We start from the raw sequence: 12,827 nt of genomic DNA, 5'->3' as shown, positions 1-12,827 counted from the left end.
GATTTCTAGTAATGATTCCAAGAGCAGAGCTGGTGGTTTGAAAAAGAGATATATTTTAATGACAAATTTCATTAAGGAGAAATATGTAGGAAAGCAGTCGTCAGTATTCCTAGTTCCTCGGATAGGCGTCTGCAGGACGTTCATAATATTGCATGTTATTGACTCTGAAGACTTTATGAAAGTAAGTTATGCTAGCTTTCTTGTTTTTCAAACCGATGTGTATGACAGCATCCGCATTGCAAATACAGATTTGTTTAGCCGCTTGAGTAGTTCTGTGGCATGTTCCCCTCTGACATGAATTTACACACTCCAGTCGCATCAATGTGACCACCATGTACGTTCGAACTCAGCGTGCAATAACCACTCACACAGGGGTCGAGGACGGAATGCAGAGCAGTTGTTGTCGCTGTACAGTAACGGAGAAATTTATGTAACGGCCAAAATGGCATTACCAGTAGCTTTTGGGCCAAGAGTGGATGCACTTCTCAATGTGCTAAGTTTGTGATGATGATGTTGCTTTGTAAGGCGCTCAACAACGTGGTCGTCAGCGCCCGTACAAGTTCCAATCTCTTCATTTCCAGTGTCACTACTACTCAATTGATGCTGAGATGATAACACAGAGGTCCAGTCCCCGGACGGAGAAAAGTAAGTTTGTAAACTGTTCACGTGCCACCTTCGTTAAAGTATATCATGAACGGCAAAACGGCATCTGCGGTGAAGGATGGCTGCGATGATGTGTACAGGCGAACAGATGTGCGGCTGTTCAGCAACTGACTGACCAGATGAACCAGGGGCCTACCAACAGGGTCTTCTCAGCGTTAGTTCAGAAAACATCGCTGTGTTTGGGCCTCTACAGCAGAGCACAGGCTTGGTTTATGCGCCCATGCTGACTGCTGTTCATCAGCGACGAAGGCTGAAATTTGCACGACAATACAGCAACTGGGCATCCACTGAATGGAGATAGGTGGCCTTCTCATATGAATGACGTTTTATGCTCTATCGGACATATGGCCATTGAAGTGTCTAAAAGCAAATACTTCGCAACAGTTGTCGGAAGAGTCCAGGCCAAAGGACATCGCCCGATTGAACTCGTCATTCAGTTAGGCGCAGTGCATCAACCCAAATATGCTTCTGCTCTTGGATGCCATGTCCATCCCAATATGCAATTTATTTTTCCTCTTCAAAGTGGCATCTTTTTGAAATAGTGCTGGAGAAACTCAGAGATCCAAATGTAATACTTGACATTAATTACAAAACTAGATAGCAAAGCCACATTTATTGAAAGGTAACCAGTTTAGACTACCACAGTGTCATCTTCAGACCTTCAACCATATAGATGAACTATGGCTGTGCATGGCGCAGGAATCATTAATAACGATAGTCAACTGCTCTATCGTCGTGACACATTTAGCGTGTGAGGTGGCCATAATTTCTCACCTTACAAGCACCCATCCACATACTGCCGTGATCTACAAACACAATTAGGTATCATGTGATAGGTTGTAACATCGTATATATGACTATATAAAAGAGACTGACATTGTCGCGTACGCCTAGTAAATAATTGTTAACGCTTATCGTATGAAAGGCAAGAGAGTGTCTTTATTATCAGAACGGCGTAATGAATGATTGCCTATACTAGTAGAGGCTGGAACGACAGTGGAAATGAAGCGGCAGGCGGAACTCATGCCCTGGATGGAAGTCCCACACAGCTGTGGTGGTTCAGCTCCACACAGGAAGAGCCAAGACGGACAGTCGGGACACCAGAGCGCGAAGACACAATACAGGGGCGACCGGCCGCTATTGTAGTAGGGCCGGAAGGATAACCGGATAATACTTCCAAACTTTGCAAACCTTGGACGCAGGTGAGAGGAACGATGAAGCAGCACCTCGGAACCCACGCAGGCTTCGTTATTTCTAAGGATTTTTACTCAGAGGCATACCATTTTAAGAGTATAGGCATTTCCTCGCAAACTTTCTGCGCTGGACGACAAAAGACTAAAATATGGTTGGTCGGCGTTCGGAATAATCTGTAGAGAGGGAGAGTATTACGTGGTTTCGGGAATATGATTCGTTTTCGGAAATACGATGGTGGGGAGCTGAGTCTTGCTGGGAGGCCAGAGGTGGAGAGACGAGGTCTTCCGTTGTGAGCGCCCGTATGTGACGGTCGCTCGATATCAGCTTTGTTGGTACAGACGGAATTGCTATCTTTGTTCTCAGGAGAGTTTATAGTTATAACAGTTAGGCACTGTACTGTTGCGAACCTATACGACTCTGGACTTCACCTCCAGGTTGGAAGTCGTCGTTGAGTACACAGCGTTCAGTAATGGAGAGTACTTCCTCTGCCTAAACTTAGGTTGGGACGTTATCTGAGGGAGTTCGCGTCTTTCGTCTGTAGAACACAGAGAGTATCATATTAGTCAGAGGACCACCTTCTGCCATCCTAGTGTTTGAAACGGTTTATTTGTAGCTGGAGTTCTTCCATCGTCAGAGACGAGTACGAGAACCATCACTTCGACGCACCGGACGCCGTATATACAGTGATATGGCAAACTTCTTGGGCTTATTAGAGTTATAAAAGCCAAACAGCTGTGATCACGTTGGTTTATTTCCACTGAGATTCCACACCACCGTAGATCATCTTTGAAAGTAGTGTCTTCTAGTGTTTGCTATGTAGATGATGTCAGTCATTTTGCGTTATTGATATTTGACTGCGCAGTCATAATAAGGGGCGGAGTTGTGCAATTCATCAGTAATTTTACTTATGAAATGTAACTTTGTAATATAAAGGTTTTTTTTAAATCTACAATAAATATATTAGCAGGAACAACGTTTATCTTTTAGTAGGATTAGTTCCCTTCATCATTCATTTATGTTTAGATTGTAATTTATAGAATTAAGAGATTCTAAGATCTGCTTCAGGGGGTAGTAGGACAGTGCCAAATCTACATTTTAGCGTTTATTATTTTTCGTTGCGCACATTCATTTTACACCCGCCTGGAATAGCATCTTAAAAGCGGTTCCTACTCCATGCACCGCTATTGTCCAGTAACGTAGTTAAAGGTGATCACGTGGTTACCGAAACCAGTCACGTTTTAATAAACGTACCTTTCAGGAAAATGCAATGTGTCAGCCAGTTCGCAGTGTACGCTAGTGGCCGAAGAGCATCAGGATGAGTTTACGGTACTATCCTGGCCACCAAACTCCCCGTATTTAAACCCAGTCGAGAATGTCTGGGAGGGCCTCGATGGGGCTGTTCGCGCCGTGGATCCTTAACCGAGACACCTGGCGTAGCTGGACACGGTACTGGAGTTGGCATGTCTCTACATCCATGCCGAAACCTTCCAGAAGCTGACTAACACTCTTTCTGAACGTTTCGTAACGGTTCACGCTGCGAAGTGCCATTGGTGAGTTCGGACGTGCAACAATCCTCGGAAGTATCCTTTTCGGAAGAGGGAACGTTAAGATCTCGGGAAAGTTTTCGTAACATCTTGGGAGATCTTTTCGTTCTGAAAGGAGCAATGGAGCAAATGAATTGTGCATTTGTTCTTATTATTCAGGCTTTGAAAAGGTGGTCACATTAATGTGACTGGACAGTCTACGAGGGTAAGTCAATTATTATCCGCAATTTAGTTATATTTTTGTTTATTTTGGTAGTAATGTTGTTTTACGTTGATGACGCACGCTTTGTTTATTTGTTGTTATATCTTTCCAATTTTCAAGCTGCCCTGCTGTTAATCATGGTTGCTCGGCTGTCTATATGCACCAAAGAAGAGCAACGTTCAGTGATCCGTTTTTTGTGGTCGGAAGGTGTATCAGGGGCCGAAATTCATAAAACACTTTCGGTACAGTATGGGAACAGTGTTTTGGCATGACGGAGTGTCTACGAATGGATTGAAAAATTACGAAATTGTCGCAGAAGTGTTACGCACGATGAAGGAGCCGGACGACAGTTTACCGCCTCAAATGAAGAAACCATTGAGCGTTCACGTGGAATGATCCTCTTACACAGACGATTTACTATTGAAGAAGTTGTACGTCGTCTGCAAATTAGTCACGGTTCTGCCTACGAAATCATTCACGACTGACTTGGGTTTCATAAAGTTTGTGAAAGATGGGTCCCAAAACAACTCACACAGTTGCATAAACAAACGCGCTTGGACATCTGCAAAAAACATTTGGATCGCTGTGGTAACGAAGGGGACAAGTTCTTAGACAGGATCATTACTGGTGACGAAACATCGATCCATCATTACGAGCCGGAGAGTAAACGGCAGAGTATGGAATGGAAATATCTAAATTCTCAGTACAAGAAAAAGTTCAAGACCCAACCGTCCACAGGAAAACTGATGATTACGGCTTTTTGCGACGCACAAGGTCCAGTACTGGAACATTATGGGGAAAGAGGCACAACAATAAACAGCCTGCAATTCGAGGCAAACGCCGAGGATTGCTGTCAAAAGGTGTTGTGTTGCTGCACAATAAGTCCACATACTGCTGCCCACAGTGCTGAAACGCTCCTGAAACTCAAATTTGAAGTAGTGGGTCATTCTCCATATGGTCCCGATCTTGCCGCTTCTGACTATCACTTGTTGGAGCACTCAAACAGGCATTAAAGGGGCCGACGATTTGCCTTGGACGAAACAGTGAAAGAAGCGGTGCATTCTTGGCTCGCAGTTCAATCGAGAACCTTCTTTAATGAGGGCATCAGGAAACTTGTACAGCGATGGACAAAGTGCGTTGAAAAGCAAGGAGACTATGTTGAAAAATAATGTTCTTGTAAGTTTCTTATTTGATTACAATAAAATTTTATAACTATTTTCCGGATAATAATTGACTTACCCTAGTATTATCGAGTTGAAATTCCAAGAATTTAACAAATGGCTGTAAACACTATGGAACTTAACATCTGAGGTCATCAGTCCCCTAGATTAAGAACTACTTAAACCTAACTAATGTAAGGACAACACACACATCCATGTCCGAGAAACCTGCGACCGTAGAAACAGCGCGGTTCCGGACCGAAGCGCCTAGAACCGCTCGGCCACAGCGGCCGGCAGAATTTAACACTCGTCATGGCTCTGAGCACTTTGGCTCTGAGCATTATGGGACTCAACATCTGTGGTCATAAGTCCCCTAGAACTTAGAACTACTTAAACCTAACTAACCTAAGGACATAACACACATCCACGCCCGAGGCAGGATTCGAACCTGCGACCGTAGCAGTCGCGCGGTTCCTGACTGAGCGCCTAGAACCGCTAGACCACCGCGGCCGGCTAACACTCGTCATATTTTTGACTAATCCTGAGGAGAGTGGTAGGGAACGGGTACGTCTTACAAGCCCTAAACTGCAAAAGGTGTGCTTTTTCAAATTTTTGTGACGTAGAATTTGCTAGGAACCATTTGTTGAGTCGACATGACTCTTAACGAAGGAGCAACGCCTCTGAAGATGTCCAGCGCACTTCTGTTCGAAACGTTAGGAACAGAAGTTTCGTGGACCATTCCCTTATATCCCCAAAGGTTTACCAGCAGCAGTACCATCCGATAGTGAAAGCATTCGATCATTTATTAATGTCCATGTATATTAGATTAATCCATTTTTCTATGATTATATATGAATTGCTAGGTATTACAGTGTTTTATTTTGTCTGCAAACAAAATAGATTAGTGATCTGGAAGTGTGGAGGAGAGGAAGGAACGTTTCCGTATCTGGTATCTACATAATGCAGAATGTGCACCAGTGCTCGGTGCGGTCATGGGTCTCGAGATGACCCTGAAATGAGAAATGGGCCGCCTCAGTTGACGGAGTGCCGGCAGCTACTGGCTGCCGCAGAGCGGGTGGTGCTGGTGGCGCGGGGAGGCGGCGAGCAGCGCCTGCAGGCGGCGGATGTGCGCGATGGCGGCGCGCAGCACCTCCAACTTGCTGGCGGGCCGGCGGCCGGCCACGGCGGGCAGGCGGCGCCGCAGCCGGTGGAAGGCGTCGCTGACGCTGCGCACGCGCTGCCGTTCCCTCTCGTTGCGCCGCCTGCCGCCCCCACAGCAGCCGGGCTCGGCCTCCGCCTCCGCGCCCGGCAGCGGGATGCGGTTCTCCGGCAGGAACGGGTCGCGGGGCCGCCGCCGCGGGGAGGAGTCGTCGCTGCCGCCGCTGTCGTCGCTCGGCACCCAGTCCGCCCCAGCCGTGTCTGACGTCATACGGCAGCAGCTCGAGTCTGCGGCGCTACACCGCACGACGTCACTGCAAGCTGCAGAAAGCGTATGTCAGCTCGTGTGCCGCAACTGCGCAGGAGGAAGAACATTTCAATTTCCACCAATTATGTGACTATCGTTTGCGTGATGGTCCATAAGGTACATATATGAATGGTACTGATAAGAAGCCAACGACCAACTGTGACTGTGGCGAAATCGGCACACCAGACCACGTTCTTCGGGAATGTGTCCTAGCCGAAGATATAAAATAGTGTGCTGGAAACTAATGTCTCCGAATTTTTTATGTGACAACTCTTAGGACTGAAATGCATTCTTCACTCTTCAACGGAATGTACACTGATGTGAAACTTCCTGATGGATTAAAACTGTGTGTCGTGCCGAGAATCAGACTCGGTACCTTTGTCTTTCACGGGCAATGCTCTACCAAATGAGTTACCCAACACATTAGTCCCCATCCTCACAGCTGTGCTTAGCGAGTAACTCGTTAGGTAGGAGACGAGATATTGGCAGAAATAAAGCTATGAGGACGCGACATGAGTCTTTTTGGGGTCGCTCATATAGGGCACTTACCAACGAAAGACGAAAGTCCCGAGTTCGAGAATCGGACCGGCACACAGTTTTAACCTGCCAGGAAGCTTCATATCAGTTCTCACGCCGCTGTAGAGCTGAAATTCATTCTGGAAACATCCCCCAGGCTGTGGCTAAACCATTTCTCCGCAATAGCCTTCGTTTTAGGATTGCTATTACTGCAGGTATCACAGGAGAACTACGGCGGAGTTTGGAAGGGAGGAGGTGAGGTACTGACGGAAGTAGCTGTGAGGTCATGAGTCGAGCTTGGGTAGTTCAGTCGGTGAAACACCTACGAAAAGCAAAGGTCCCGGTACAAGCCTCCGTCCGCCACACTGTTTTAATCAGCTGATAAGTTTCGCTCATCAAGCTTTTTAAATAAACATTATACATCTTTATTCCTCATGTCTAAACATTTATTTCTCAGCTTAGTAATCGGCGAACACATTTCTCCCAACGACAGATCAGTTTGTTGATACCGTCACTGTAGAATGTTTGACTTTGTTCACGAAGCCACAACTTCACTTCTACTTGCACCGCTTCATCACTATGAAACTGAAGTTCTAGAAGTTGTTCTTTAAGTTTTGGAAACATAAAAATCTGCTGGGATCAAGTCGGGCATGAGTGGTGGATAATGGATGCCAACGAACCCTTGACCTCGGATTACTGCAAATGTCGAAACGCTGTGACATAGTTATGCAAAAGGAGAGGGTGCTCCATGTGTGGACGAACTCTTCGAATTCGAGCCTTCAGTTTTCTGAGGATCTCTCACGCACGGACATAGTTACGTTACACAACAGTACGTTACACGCAACAATTCGGAGCCCTCTTGAGGCAGAGGGTTACAACTTCCGTCAGTGGAGCGGATAAGTCGGGCGCGTAATGTGCATGACATGTAATGCCTCAATCGATATTGGAAACAGAATAAAAAATTTGGAGGCATTACTTTTCAGCCTGCTCTCGTGGCAAGGACTGATAGCCGGGTTCCAAGAGGCCAAACAGTTTACGAGATAATTAGCGTACAATAGTGCTTCGATACCTTAAATCTTATAGCTAGTGTTGTCACAGAAAACGTAAGCCGTAACTATAGCCAACAGACACCACAGTAGACCATTGAGGCTTGTAAACAACCATAGGGAACGCGAATGAAGCCAATAGCTCTACGATCGCTTGGACCACTGACTGCAGAGTAATGGGACGTGGCCACTAGCGTATTTAAGAAGACCAGGAGAATCAGTGGCATATAAGCGATGCGCTCTGATCCGTCACCATTCTGTCGGGAAATAGCAAAGTATTGCAAAGGTCCGACATAGTGGCCCGTCTGGTGTGGAACGTACAAACTACACTGTGCTTCACAGTTAAAGGAGCACTTTTTCGAAACCCCTGTAACTGTCTCCCATCGCGAGGAGTAAGTTTGAAATTTGGTTCAAAGGTCCCTACAAAGTTCCTCTGTAATGGTACAAAAGCGAGGGGTGCTACGGCACCCTCTGATTCGGCGATGCAAGGTGTCGACACATGTGAAAAAAAGCTGACTAGATCTCAGAAGTTCATGTGAGGTGTAAGGTGGGTTAATAATGTCACATTGGCACAAAATTTCACTACAATTCTGCCCAGTGGACATGTCACATAATGGGATAGTCGTCACATCCACCTCTTCCACACATTTCACACTTTCTTTTGACCCCCCAGGGGGTACACAACTCTTTTGTGGATACGTGCGTGGCGAGCACGGGGCCCCGAGCTATTGCAGCCTTCTTTCTCTACAGGGCTGCATTTCCTTCCCCTTCCCCTCCTTTCCCCTCCTTGTTCCTTTCCCGTCGCCTTCTACTCTCCCTCTCTTGGTGTCCTTGCTTATGTTGGGCCCCGCTATCCTCCTGGTTCTGTTGGTTTTACAATCCAGCTTTGTTGCGTAATCATCTCCTCCTTTTGGCATTCCTTGGTCCCCCTCTGGGGTTTGACCTCGATTACAAAATTTCTCCTCCGTAGTGTGAGCCATTTGGGGAAGAGCACCTTACCTAGTGTCTCCGACGTGCGCCCTCCTAGTACATTCCACCTTCTCTTTCACGTCGTTGTCTGATGCTAGGGTGCATAGCCAGCACGGTAGCCAGCCTGTGTGGTGCGGTCGCTATGTACCCTTTTGGTTGAGCCCCCTGCACACACAGGGATCACACTTCTGATACCTGAGCTGTGACCTCCTCATGAATGCCTTGGTGTGGTTGCTCGTCATCCTGGAGCATCGGAACTCCCGGCAATGGCCGCCGTGCCAGACGGCCCTTGCTGTGGCTGGGTGGCGCCCGTGAGGAGAGCCCCTGATCGGAGTGGGTGGTATCAGGGCGGACGCTATGCAAATGAAACGCATACGGGTCCAGAACTCTGGCCGTTCTTCTGCGGCCGTCTCTCTGCGTCGAACTGATTCTTCAAGTGCTTCTTCTCTTGCCCCTTCGGCCTTCCCTTCCATGGCTACCTTCTGGGAAGAGGGTCAGGCCCGTCAGCTAGGGGCGAAACCTTTACCCCGTTATCTAGTTTGCACCAGGACTGATGGAGATACTTTCACCAATACCAAACTTTTATTCTTTGTGGAACACATTGAAGACAAGTTTGGCGAAGTGGACTCCCTGAGCAAGATGCGGTCGGGTTCGTTGCTCATCAAAACTGCTTCAGCTGCCCAATCTGCGGCCCTTCGTGCCTGTACCCATCTTGGCGCAATTCCTGTGTCCATTACCCCCCACCAGTCTCTAAATACGGTACAAGGTGTGATTTTTCACAGGGACCTCATCCTTCAAACTGATGAGGAACTTCAGGACAATCTTGGACGGCGGGGTGTTCACTTTGTTCGGCGTGTCCAGAAGGGTCCTAAAGACAATCGCATTGATACTGGTGCCTTCATTCTGGCCTTTGAAGGGGATACCCTCCCTGAGAAAGTTAAGATTATGGTTTATCGATGTGATGTGAAGCCGTACATCCCACCTCCTATGAGCTGTTTTAAGTGCTTGCGTTTTGGACACATGTCTTCCCGCTGTTCACAGGCCCCTCTCTGTGGTGACTGTGGACGTCCACTCCATGAGGGGAGTCCCTGTGTTCCCCCTCCTGTGTGTGTAAATTGTCATGGCAGTCATTCTCCACGTTCACCAGATTGCCCAGTATATAAGAAGGAAAAGAAGATACAGGAGTATAAGTCCCTCGATCGTATAACCTACACAGAGGCCCGTAAGAAATATACACTTCACCCTGTGTCCATGACATCTAGTTACGCCTTGGTTACATCTTCACCCCTTCCTCCCCCTTCCTTACCCCCATCCCTGACCCCTCTCCTCCCACCCTCCCCTGCGGCTCCCACACCTTCTCCTCTGGGCGCTGCTCCCCCTCCCCAGCCGGAGAAGTGTCCCACTCCTTCGGCGTCTGCCGGTCAAAGGCGCCTCTCCCGGGATGCCCCTTCCCGGCACCTTCCAGGCCAAAGGTCTGCTGCCGCGCGACGACCGCGAGAGCCGCAGTCTGTCGGCCCCCAGGTCACCCGGTCTCTTTCTGTTCCTGATCTTGCTGCAGCTGGCTCCTTTATGCCACTCAATCCTCCTCGATCTCAGCCTGAAAAGAAGAAGAAACGTAAGTCCCGGGACAAAGAGCCTCTGGTGTCACCAGAGGGCCCTTCCCCGACTTCACAACCGGATTCTGACCTGTCGGTCATGGATGTCGCCCCCTCCTTGTCGGTGACGGATGGGGACCCGGCGGTATGACTGGCTTTAACGTGTTCAGCCCCCATTTAAATCATCGTTCTGTGGTTCTGCAATGGAATTGTAATGGATACTATCGTCACCTTCCGGAATTGAAATCCCTTCTTTCGTCTTACTCTGCAGCTTGTGTGGTTCTCCAGGAATCTCATTTCACTGATTCTCACTCACCGACCCTCCTTGGGTTCCGTGTTTTCTGTCGAAATCAGGTCGGACCCCTGCGGGCTTCTGGTGGTGTTTGTAAGTTAGTCCGCACAGACATTGCTAGCACGTGGATTCCTCTTCAAACTACATTGGAAGCGGTTGCTGTTAGGGTCTACCTAGACTCTGCGGTCACAGTTTGCAATCTTTATCTCCCTCCTGACAGGACTCTTACACCTACTGCCTTAACTGCCCTTCTTCAGCAACTTCCTCCTCCCTTCCTCCACCTTGGGGATTTTAATGCTCATCATCGCTTGTGGGGCAGTGCCTTTCCATCTAGACGAGGTCTTCTTATAGACCAGTTTATTGCAGACCACGACTTGTGCCTTCTTAATGATGGCTCCCCTACTCATTTCAGTGCCGGTCATGGTACCTTTTCTGCCATTGATCTTTCTCTTTCTTCTCCCTCTCTCCTCCCTTTATTACACTGGTCGCCACACGACGACCATTGTGATAGTGACCATTTCCCGTTGATTATCTCGCTCCCTTCCCGCTCCCCGATGGACAGGTTACCTCGTTGGTCTTTCCAACGCGCCTATTGGCCTCTATACACTGCACAGGTCGTGTTTTCTCCCTCTTTGTCGGGTTGTATTGATGACGTCCTACGTGACGTGTCTGACGCGATTGTTCGCGCTGCTAACCTTGCTGTCCCGCGCTCATCTGGACCATTTCGTCGCCGGCAAGTCCCATGGTGGAGTACGGCCATTGCCATTGCCATCCGTGATCGCCGTCGAGCTTTGCAACACTTTAAGAGGCACCCATCCGTAGCCAGCCTTACTACCTTTAAACGCCTCCGCGCTAAAGCCCGTTATTTAATCAAACAGAGCAAGCGGATATGTTGGGAACGATTCGTTTCTTCCCTTGGTTCTACTGTCCCTCTGTCACGGGTATGGGCTACACTTCGCTCTCTCCAAGGTTGCCATCGGCAGTCCACCCTCCCAGGCCTTCACCTCCCAGATGGCCTTTGTACAGACCCATTAGTTCTTGCAGAACATCTTGCGACCCATTTTACAGTGGCCTCAGCATCAGCCTCCTATCCAGCTGCTTTCCTTCACCTGAAACAGCGGGCTGAAGCTTCCACCTTATGTTTCACCCCTTGTGAGTCAGAATCTTACAACGAACCTTTTACTGAATGGGAATTTCTTTCTGCACATTCTTCTTCTCATGATACGGCCCCCGGCCCAGATTCCATTCATAACCAACTGCTTCAACATCTCAGTGCTCCACAACGGCAACATCTTCATCAGGTGTTTAACCGTATCTGGCTCCAGTGTGACTTCCCTTCTCAGTGGAGGGATAGCATCGTGGTTCCTGTCCTTAAGCCTGGTAAGAACCCCCTATCTGTTGACAGCTATCGCCCAATTACTTTGACCAATGTTATTTGTAAGTTACTTGAACGGATGGTAGCCCGTTGGCTTAATTGGGTCCTCGAATCTCGGGATCTATTGTCCCCTTACCAGTATGGCTTTCGAGAGGGACGGTCTCCAATCGATCATTTACTTCGCTTGGAATCCGCAGTTCGGCAGGCTTTTTCCCATCGCCGCCATTTGGTTGCCGTGTTTTTTGACCTTCGCAAGGCCTATGACACGGTCTGGCGCCATCACATCTTACTTACCCTTCATCGGTGGGGTCTTCGGGGCCCACTCCCGATTTTTATCCGCCAGTTCCTGTTCCATCGGTCATTCAGAGTTCGAGTTGGTACTGATTTTAGTTCTCCACGGACCCAGGAGACGGGCATCCCACAGGGTTCTGTCTTGAGTGTCCTTTTCCTCATTGCTATCGATGGACTTGTGGCCTCTGTCGGTCCTTTGGTCGCCCCTGCCCTTGTATGTGGATGATTTCTGCATTTGGGTTAGTTCCTCTTCGATGGCATCTGCAGAGCGGCAGCTCCAGGGAGCTATACGGCGTGCCTCTGCATGGACCCTCTCACATGGGTTCCAATTCTCTCCTCTAAAATCGCGGGTGGTCCACTTCTGTCGCCGTACTACGGTCCACCCTGATCCAGAGCTCTATCTCGATGCACACCGATTGCCTGTGATCCCACAGTTTCGTTTCCTGGGTCTTCTTTTTGACAACAAGCTCACTTGGCTGCCCCATATCAGACATCTGAAGGTAGGATGTTTCCAT

Source organism: Schistocerca nitens, chromosome 4, assembly GCF_023898315.1.
Source record: "Schistocerca nitens isolate TAMUIC-IGC-003100 chromosome 4, iqSchNite1.1, whole genome shotgun sequence".
Classification (NCBI taxonomy): Eukaryota; Metazoa; Arthropoda; class Insecta; order Orthoptera; family Acrididae; genus Schistocerca; species Schistocerca nitens.
This window is presented reverse-complemented; position numbering follows the sequence as displayed.